Genomic DNA, 10,622 nt, shown 5'->3' with positions numbered 1-10,622 from the left:
TCCATCTCCATCTACCCTATTAAGATATTCTTCTGTAATGGCTCATCTAGGTCAACTTCCTGGTAGCTCACATCTATTTGTAAGTCATGTGCAGGCACAGAGTGTTATTTCATGGCAGAAGCTAATTCCTTAACCAGTACGAAAAGAAGCCCCTCGACCACTTGGTACGTCAGCTTGGCTTTGTGTGCCAAAGGCTTCCTTACCTTGATTGTGTATCTGGGACAGGATCTGGAATTCTCCTGTGAACAGCTTCATCCCATGGGGACAGCTGAGCATTGCATTTCACTTGGCATGCTTTGTGCCCCCCTTTCAACAGGAGAGATTTCAGCAGGAGAGCAGTGCTGCTCGGGGTGAGTACAGGACCGAGCAAGGCATTGAAAAGACGGATAAAAGCATTGCACGGCTGGGCTGTGACCTAAGTAATTGCTTTTTCTAGGCAAAATACCAGGTTCTCATCAGCGGTGTTATTGCAGGAAAGCACAGCACCTGGGGAGCCGTGAAGGGCCCTGCCAAAGGGCAGGGTGGGAGCGAGCCCTTCCTGCGGGACCCCGCTGCCGCTCCTCATCCTGCACAGGGGGCCTGGAGGGATGGGAAGGGGCTGCTCTGCGCCATGGGGTGACGGGAGCAGGCTCAGGTTCTCGGGGGCTGTCTCTGTCCTTTGTTAGGAGCCTTGAGAGGAAGCCAGCTGGGTTAGGTCACCCTCTGTCTGCCCTTCTGTACCCAAACACAAAGGCTTACGAAATCGATCCTATTCCGTACAGAGCGCTGCTGTTTCGGGGATGGGCTCTTGGAGCACAAGAGATAATGAGCTATTGCAAGGAGCAGCAGGGATCTCTCGTTAAATGGAAAAGAACAATATTGAGCAATTACACCGCGAGTTGCCATGGAAACCCCGAGGCAGCGCTGGGGTGCAGCTGCAGCCTTGGGACGATGGAGCAGGGGTGGATTGGGATGGATCAGCATCCCTCGGGACGGGTCAGCGTCCTGCTAAGGGCCGAGGCAGCTCCCAGCCTAGCGCTGGTGTCCTGGGGTGCTGCTGCCTGCTGCTGGGAGCAGAGGGCCCGGAGCTGGGTGTAAAATTCAAATGCAGGAGGAGCTGGGTGCTCCCTTTGCTGCCTGGTGCTCTTACAATCCTTGTTACAATCCTTGTTACAATCCTTTCGTTTTCTCAGCCTTTAATGAGCAGCTTCACGAGGTTAATTGGCTGCTGCTCCTTATTTACCATCACCATTACCCAGAAGAAGAACCAAGATTTTATTCTGAGTTTGAATGAAGGTTTATCCTTTGCCAAATCACCCTAAGACTGAAAGCAACCTCTTGCTCCTGTTTGTAGGATGTTTGCACCTAAGACCTTGGGCTGTGTTTTTTTTTTTTTTTTTTTTTTTTTTTTTTTTTTTTTTTTTTTTTACCAGTTATCATTGGCAAAACACGCTCAGCATTGGGAGACTAATATAATTTATTACCTATTACTGCTAGAGCAGGGAGAAACTAAAAACACCCTTCCTACCCTGTCCACCCCCTTCTACATCACCTTTTCCTTACGTCACTCTTTCCCTTCCTTTACTCCAGCCTGGGGGTGGTTTCCTTGTTTTCCTGCTGCACTTTGAGGTCTTCCCAGCACAGCAGAGCCCAGAGCTGCTCTGGCCCTGCCTCACCAGTTGCTCCCACCCCACGAGATGGGAGGCAGCAGCGTGCTTTGTATGGCTTTGTGCTCAGCCGTGGCATCTTCCCAGGGAAGTGCTTCCCCCCCAGATGTGTGCCCTGGGTGCCAGCAGGGCTTGGAGCTGGTGGCATCCACCCACCCACCCCGGCGTTAAGGCGCTTACACCGGGGAGTAAAGAGCTAATGGATCCCCCACGCAGCCCCAGCAGGGCTCGAGCCAAAGTCCATTAAGTCTGCGTGTGGCTCCCTCTCACCTCCAATGGGCTCTCCGGGTGCTCTAATGCCGTCCGTGGGGATTACTCAAAGCCTTGCCCGAGTCACTCCTGCTAATCACTAACACAAAGTGGAATTAGTGAGCTAAATGTGGAAAAACGTGGCGAGCGACCTGCAGAGCGTGTTCCCGAGCACCAAACCCATCCCTCCAAGGCCACGCAGGTGCCCCCTGCCAAACACCACCCCGCGCCCCCACTCCCAGCCCTTTTTGCCCCGACCCCCACCGGCGTGCCAGCACGGGACCTGCTGGCCCTGCTGCCTCCCTGGGTGTCAAGCAGCCGTAATCGCCTTCAGTCCAAGTAAATCAGATTTCTCCAGCTGCTTTGTGGCAGGGAGGGAGAGGGGCTGCAGCACCCGGAGTTTTTACCAGCCCAGCTCCCCTCTTGGTGCACTGCAGCCTTTGCACCTCCCTTACTCGTGAGCGAGGGAGGTACCCAAAACGCACGGCACTGTGACCAGCGCACTCTGCCTGCCTGGACCTCGCTTCCCAACCAGCTCCACATCTCACTCGCCTCCTTCCCTCACCTCCTACCCCTGGCACCGGCCCTTCCCTGCCATCACCCCATGGCCACGAAGCCCCGTGCAGGCACCCGGCCTTTGGAGAGCACCCGCTGCAGCGAGGGTCACGCACGGCTCAGCTCCGATGCTGCTCGTCACCTTTAATTTGCACTGAATGTTGCTAAATCTAGAAATGAAGGCTTGCTCGCTAATTAGTTTATTTAAAGCAGTCTTTCAGGAGCTGCTAAATCACCCTGGAAATGCTTCCTTCTCCTGGGGTTGGAGGGATGTCATTACCTCGCCGGGGCAGGTAATGGAAGTGGAGAAAACAAACACGCAACTGCACATCTCCCAGAGCCTGGGGAGATCAAAGCCCGTGACAGAGCGCGGTGTCACCTAATGAAGGAGGGAGGGCAACACCATCCCTTCTGTCCCCGCAGTGCTTTCATTTCAGGATGAGCAGTAAATGATGCTGTGGGATTGCTTCCCGAGCCTGCCAGACGTGCAGCTGCGAGCATTGCGTGTCACCGCGCTGCCTCGTCGCGGGATGTGACAAACGCGTCCTGCTGAGAGCGCTTTGGAGAGGAGGCTGCTGAGAAACCACCTTGATTTTGGGGCTGCTTGTCATTGAAAATGCGAGAAATTTCAGCAAAGCTTGTGCTCAAGCTGTGAATTTGAACAAATTCTTCATATGACGCGCACAGCCGTGCCATTTTTAGTTCTTTGTTGGGTTTCTTCTCACCTTTTTCTCCCCCCTGTGCCCCTCTCTCCAGCGCAGGGGTGGCTGTGGGAGCCCACCCTGCGGAGAGGGGACAGGGTGGGCAGGGGGCACCAGCATTTTAGGGACTTCTCTTTCTATGGAACACTTTGCACAGAAAGAAAGAAAACACCTGAAAATTTCTCTTGCCATAAGACCTGTGTACTCACACAGAGGGACAAGACATGGGGAGCACGGCAGGGCTGGCTCTGGGCCCCTTGTGTAGCCCCAGCAGGGACCCGGCTGTGCTGGCCCCATGGGGAGCTGAAATGCTCTCCCCGTGCTGTGCACTCAAAGCCTGGCCTCGCTTCAACCCCAGCACACAACAGTGCTCAGGTGCCCTCCACGGCCCCGCAGCAGCCTTTCCAGGGGCACTTAGCTGCCTGGTAAGGCTTGCAAAAGCGCCTGGGTGCCCAGACATGCCCGTGCATACCTTTGTGTTAAGGTTTGTTTGCCTTATGACAGTGCTGAAAGCTTTGGTGTGGGCAGGGAGCGTTTCATGCCCGGCATGCCAAGGTCCGGGCCTTGCAGCCGTGTCCCGGCAGCTGCCCCCAAAACCACCCCCCAGCCTTCCTCCAGCCCCGTGCTGGGGATTCAGGACGGGGCCGGGCACCAGCTGCAGGGCTTATGGCAAAGACCCAGACCCGTGTGGCCTTGGGGACCCAAATATCAGGGTTTTGGAGGTTTCCTGTGGGAAGCCAGAGGTGGAGCGGGGGGCTGCCCTCCCTCTGCAGCCACAGCTGGCAAACACAGACCCGGCTGAGGAAATCCTGCGGTTCCCCTAGAGCCAAAGGAGATGTTTATTACAAGTCAGTGGAGAAAAATAGATCGCGCTGCTGTCATGCCCTCAGAACAGCATCTGTGTCTCATTTCGATCCGTGTGTGTGCTGCTGGTGCCAGACCTGCTTTGTCAGCCCTGCGGTGGCTCCCGCGTGCCCAGGAGGGCTCAGCTGGGGACGGTGCCGTGGTGGCTCCGGCGGTGTCCACAACAAGGAGAGGCAGCGCTGCCCGGCGCCTGGCTGCGTCCCTGTGGCTGTGTTTGTGCCCTGGCAGGGCTGGGAAATGCCCTGGGCTTTGGGGCTCTGGGCAGGGCTGGGAAACACGCAGGCTGGGATTATGGGGCAGCCTCTGCCCCGGTGCAGGCCAGCCAGGAGCGATGCCTGGGGCCCTGATGGCTCAGTGCCTGCCCCCTGCCTCCTTTTCTGCTCCCACCTGGGTCCCAATTTGGGAGGACGGGGGCAGCAGGTGCCCCACGGGCCTCCCCAGGGCTGGCAGCGATGCAGACATAAAACCAGGGGGCTGAGGCTGCTCAGGGAGCCCACAGCCGCCTGTCCCCTGCACCAGAGCCCTCAGCGGGGCAGGGAAGCGCAGATGAGGCTGGAGAAGCCCCGTGGGGAGGCTGCGTATGGCCAAAAGTGTTCCTGTGTCCCTGGCAGCTTGTCCCCCTGGCAGAACGATGCCCAGGGAGCAGGGGATGGTGCTTGTGTGGATGAGGGACTGAGCCTGGTGAGGACGTGGGTGCTGGTGGTGAGGATTGCCCACACCGGAGCCAGGCAGAGCCACGCTGCCAGCACGCACTGGAAGTGAAATATCAGCTGGTCCCAAAGTGGGGACGGCTCCTGGCAGAGCTGCTAGCTGTTGTTCCAAGAATATTTCTCCCGTTGCAGCATTTGTTATTGCTGGATGCCGCTACCCGTCGCTGTCAGGGCCGCCACCTCTCGGGCCGCAGCGCGCTGAGCACCGTGGAGGTGGTGCTGGGCTCCTGACCGCCCGGCTTCTGCCCCAAAACTGCCTCCTGCACCGGCCCCACAACAGCTTCACCAGGTCCTGGATGGACGGGGATGGGGGTCACCCGAAACTGGGAGCAGCAGCGAGGCCGCAGCCGCTCCTGGCCCTGCGACAGCCCCGAGGTAAAAGCAGGGCGGCCTCGGGCTGCGTTATCAGCAGCTCCACTCCCCGCTTTTGTTTTTTAATTGGGTGGAGAGTGGAAAACCCTGCGGCCCCTTTTTTTGTATAAACAAGAGGGATTTATGGTCCCCTGGCCCAGCTCTCTGCGTTGGGACTAACGAAGCTTCTGCCCCTCTCTCATCTGCCCCATCTTTATTGCCGAGCTCCCTGTGGGAGCGGGCTGAGCGATGGCCCCCGTGGCCAGCCCCGATCACAGCGCCTTTGTCAGCCCTTGTGGGTCCCAAGTGTGCACCCCAGGGGGTTCAAAGGGCCCCGTGCTGCGAGCCCCAACATCGCTGCTCGCTGGTGCTTGGGGACGGGGCCGAGCCAGGCCCTCACACCGCACCCCAGGCAAACCCTGTGGGTGCCCTCCTCTGCTCTCGGTCCCAGGGGACACCAGGAGCATGGGGGATGCCATGGGACCCCTGGCAGAGCACACCCTGTCCTCCACCCCACAGCCGGCATCCCTCGTCCGTCTGGATGTCCTGCTTCTGCCACCAGCCCTGCCCAGGGCTGGTATTGGCACCGCACCCAGGCGAGCGTGCCCGGGCTGCCGAGCAGGAGCCCCTGCCCCACGGGGAGCCTGGGGGCTCCGCCTGGGCCCAGCTGCAGGGAGGGCCACGATCCTCTTCCAGCTGAGGGCTAATGACTTGCTGGGGCCTTCCCTGCGTGCCTCTCGGTTCATTACTCTCAGCAATTAGCCCTTGGGAGCGGCTGGGGAGTTGCTTCTCGCGTTCATTCTTTCTCACGGGAGTTTCCCATCAGAAGCCCTTCCCCGTAATTTGGCCTGATGTGTCTCCTTGCCCCGGCTCAACCTGCGTGGCTGCTGTGACCTCAGCTGCCCACACGCCAGGACGAGCACGGCGCTGGTCCTGCCCTAAAACCCCGGCTGCAAGGCGGATGGGCACTGCCACCAAACTCGAGCTCCATCCTGACCCTGCCGTCTGCTTCCCCAAAACCGCTCCTCTCATCTCCAGACCTCAGAGGTGCTCCTGTGACCAAACACCTCCTTGCACCCAGACGTAGTTACACGTGCTGGAGGTGTTCTCCCCATCCCGGGAGGCTGAATTGATATAATTCTGCTGGAGAACTGCTGTGTCACGACACGCGCCTCGGGCAGAGGTGGCTGCAGGCTTAGGTGGCCGATGCTCAGAGCCCGGCAGGTTACACACTCCCACACGGTGCTGGATTTATCCCACAGCCACGGTGCTGTAACAAAACGCTGAGGGATGGAAAAGCCCCGCGGAACAGGAGATGCCCAGAGCGGTGTCTGGTATGTTCTCCCCGCCCCGAGTGGAAACAGGCTGGAGAGACGGGCTGAGAACGCTGCGTCCACTGGCATGTTTCTACTTTTAACATGTTAAAGACCACGTCTGTAACCTGCTCTAATTTTAGGCCGCAGTGTATCCGTGCTGAATGCCTAGCGTGGAAGAATGAGTGCAGGTGTAAAATTAGCTGCATTATTTATGGGCTGGCGGTTACCAGAGCTCCATCACTAAAAGCGCTGCGCTCACTCGTGTCGGCTCCTGCTGCCCGTGCCTCGTCCCAGTCGCCTGCTGCAGCTTTCCCACCCCGGGATCAGTGCGATCCCGACCTTGGTATCCAGGTTTATAGAAGGACACCGTTCTGTGTTTAGGAATTGAGCCATGTCGGGACCAGTTAAACATTTAAGGGGTCTTTCATTCCTGGTGGCTTTGGCTGGCAAGGGGTAGAGCAGCGTGCTCAGTCAGATGCTGAGCAAATATGAAGGGTGGGTGGCTGTCCTCTGCCATGGCTGGAGAAAAGCTCATGCGACCTAACACGGAGTGTTAATCAGCATTAGCGTGGTCCAAATTCCACGATCAGGAATGCTAAATACAGTGGGGGAAAGTGCTGGGATTATAGTGGCTTGGCAACAGGCTCTCTTCCACGATGTCTGGGTCTTGTGCTCCAGAATTTCAGCTTTCATTCAAAGTACAACCCATTTTCTTTCCTCCATTGGTATGGATGACAGACCCAGGCGGCACGGCAGCCCTAAACCTGGGGGGGATGTATGGCAGCCCAGCCCTGAGCAGCCACCACCAGGATCTGATGCTGGATGGGGCGATGACGGACGAATGTGGCTTGGACAGTACCCGAGGTTTTTCTCCCAGCCTGATCCCTGTAAACAGTAATTGAGCATGCAAAATAGGGGAAAACTCTTCCTCTCTTTCCACTTACGTGCAGCTAGAGCACATCTTACACACCTGCCAATTTTACTGGGAAAGCATGAGGTGGAGGGGCTCGTTTGCTGTGGCAAAGGTTGCAGAAGGAAAGGTTCTGCACCAGAACATGCTCTCCTGAGCTTCTCTTTTTGTTTAATACTCTTATTTTGTGTAAGATTGTTCAGTCCTCGGTTTAAATGCTTTTCACTGCTTGCTTTATACCACCCCGTGTTTTCCAGGTCTCCGTAGCTAGTAGTTTTGAAGCAAGCCAGCCTCCTGCTGCTTCCCTTCAGACTGGGACTGCGGGGAGGATGTGGGTGTGGATGCAGCGCTGGCTGTTGTGGTGCAAAATATGGCACTGGGACATCCTTGCAGCCAAGTTCACTGCACCCCAACAGAACTGGAGCTACAGCGGGCTTACCTGTGCTCCTGCCTGGCCTCACACGTGCGGTGCGAGGCTGCCCGGGACATCCAGGCGTGGTGCAGAGGCAGTGGGGTCACCCTGGCTGGTATCAGCCCCGCGTTTGGGCACCGATCCAGGAGCAGCAGGTCCCAGGCAGGGATGTGTGCCCCTCGAGAGCACCAGGGCAGAGGTGCAGATGCTCTGAGGTGCTGTCCTGAGGGAGACGTGGTGCCCTGTGCTGTGGGACCTGCCCAGTGCCTGCCTTGAGCCTGTCCTGGTGCCTGGATCGTGGAGAAGCACACAGAAGGGGCAGCAGAAAGGGCTCTCTGCAGCGCAGGTCTCAGGCTGCCGGGATGCTTTGACCCATGGGTGCTTTTCTGTCTCTTGCAGTGATGAGACTGAGAAAATCTGTCCCTGAACAGCTCTCCAAGCTCGTGTTTCGTGGCTGCAGAACCAAACAGGCAGGTATTTCAGGCCGCTGCTCGCTGCCTGGCCCGGCGAGGCGGGGAGGCAGCAGGACGCGCTGCGCCTCCTTCCTTGGCCACTCCACGGGCTGAGGCCCCCGCTCTGCAGCTGACCCAGCTCCCGGATTTGTGTGCAGATTGCTGTCTGCTGCGAGCCAAAGCTCCTTTCCACAGCTCAATCCCATTCGCAGGAATTTCATACCCCATTTTACCATCAGCCAGCGTCCAAGAGGGAGCAGCGAGTGCAGGGGGAGATGCATTTTGCAGGAGAAGCACTGAAGTGGCGTGTGTGGGACCTGGGCAGAGCCAGCAGGAGCAGACGGCTGCATGCCGGCCTTGCTGGCCTCCTGAGGCACTCCCAGCCCAAATCACCTCAGGGGTCTGCTGCGGGCTTTGCTGCTGCAGGTTCAGCTGCTCCTTTAGCAGACTTCTGCTTTCAGTTTGTCCATGTCAATTTAAACAAGGCTCTGACCTTCCAATGGTCCAGCCCCAGACACCCTGCGTGCAGAGATAAGACACTCGCTGTTCCCCAAGGAGACCTTGCCTTCTGCTACTAACTCCACCACTAAAGCTTTGGAAACTGCGACCTGCGTTGCCTGGGAGCCCGTTTCCAGTGCAGGCAGCCAGCAAACCCTGCGCGTGAGGACGGAGGCAGACGTGCTAACAACAAGCAGCTGCTGGGGACGGCTTCCTCCGGGCCCGGCTGCCACCCGTGTGTGTGCTGCTGCTCCCCGCAGACAGCAGCGGCTCCCTGGAGCTCTTCGGGTGTTCAGATGGGTTTGTACATTCACACCGAGCCCTGTTTCTGTCCCTCTTTCACTGGGAATGAATCAGCCATCGGATGGGAGCAGGGTTACCCCCCGCCAGCCTGTGCTGTCTTGCCTGTGAAGGCACTCAGGTCGGGTTATGGTTTGCTCCCTTTGATCTTTACATTCCTTTAGTCTCCTTATCACTCCTCTTTATCCCTTCTATTTGTCTGCCCTCTGTTTATCTGTGTGACCAAACCAGCCCGCGGGTGACGGCTTTGTCCTGCCGCTGCCCTGTTCCGCTTGGTGCAGCCCCAGAAGCACCGGTCCCCGCAGGGATGTCCCTGGTGTTCCCCGCCAGGGCCAGCACCGGGGCTGGAGGCCCCACAAGCACACGGTCCCACAGAGGGATGGGACCCCTGCTAGAAAGCCCCCAGCCCTCCCTGTTGGCTTGCTGCTGAAAGACCCCAGGGACGCACTGCTCATCAGGGAGTGCTCACAGTGCTGCACTTGGTACCTGATCCATCGCCCTTAGTTTCATTTGGAAGTTCAGCTCCCTTACACCCGTGCTGCCCAGTTAATACAATTTACTGTACATGCCGTGGACCACAGGGCTACCAACTTCCCAGCTTTACTGGCTGGCTGTCGGTGCTATTGCCTCATCTCAACAATTTCACTTCTCCGAGAACATATTTGCTCTCTCTGAGCAGCAGAGGTGCTCAGCAAGGCTTGGACAGCCAAGATGAGATGCTTTTACATGTTCACCTTCCCCAGCTAGATTTCAAAATCCTCCCCTTACAGTTGGAGCCAGAGTCCCACACAGCCACGAGAGCTGCAGCCACTTTCTGCATGTGCATGGGGAAGGCTGAGGAGCTCTTCGGTCCCTGCCTTCCCCCTCTGCCAAAGCAGATTCCCTGCCTTCGGGGTGTTATCTCCTTTTGGGGTGTGCTTGAATTAGTGAGGAACACTCGGGACATCCTGTTCTCTTGGCTGTTTAGTTGGTAGGCAGCGCATAGTTTCCACACCCACCTCTGACCTGATATATGGCTTTGGAAAGTCGCTTCCCACCTGTTCCCATTCCCACTGCTCCTGCTGCTGTGTGCTGGGAGCTGCTCGTGACGTGCATGGTCTCGTGCCTGGGCTGGGTGCTGTGCCTCGTGGCCAGGCTCACTGCCTCCCGCGACAGCCGGGTGCTCTGACACAGCCACAAGGAAGCAGTGAGAGCAGCCAGGCTGGCGGCCGAGCTTTTGTCCAAGTGGGCTCCCCAGAGGCTGGCACACATTTTGTTTTTTCCTAAAACATTTTGTTTTTTTTTCCTAAGCGCGGCACCGTGCCAGGCAGGTTGAGGAGCACAGCGTGCAAACCCTGGCTGCAAGGTTTCCGTCTAAACGTGCTTCCTCCCCTCGCCTGTTCTTGGAGTCCAAAACAAAAGGAGGGTGAAACAAGTGGAAAGCGCAGACCCTGCATCGCGTTTGCTGTGTGTTGTACAACATTTCCCAGTGCCTGGCAGAAATTCTCCGTGGCTGTGGCTCCTCCATCCCCAGGAGCCTCTCAGGCACACTGTGTCCTGGCCACCAGCCTGGGCACAGGCAGGGTGTAAGAAGGGCTCGTAGAGCAAGGGCTCGCTGTGTCCTTCTAGCAGAGACTGCAACTCCTCATGGGGTCAACAGCAAAGGAGGATAAAATTAT

Source organism: Aythya marila (genome assembly GCF_965140915.1).
Source record: "Aythya marila genome assembly, chromosome: 11".
NCBI classification, from domain to species: Eukaryota; Metazoa; Chordata; class Aves; order Anseriformes; family Anatidae; genus Aythya; species Aythya marila.
This window is presented reverse-complemented; position numbering follows the sequence as displayed.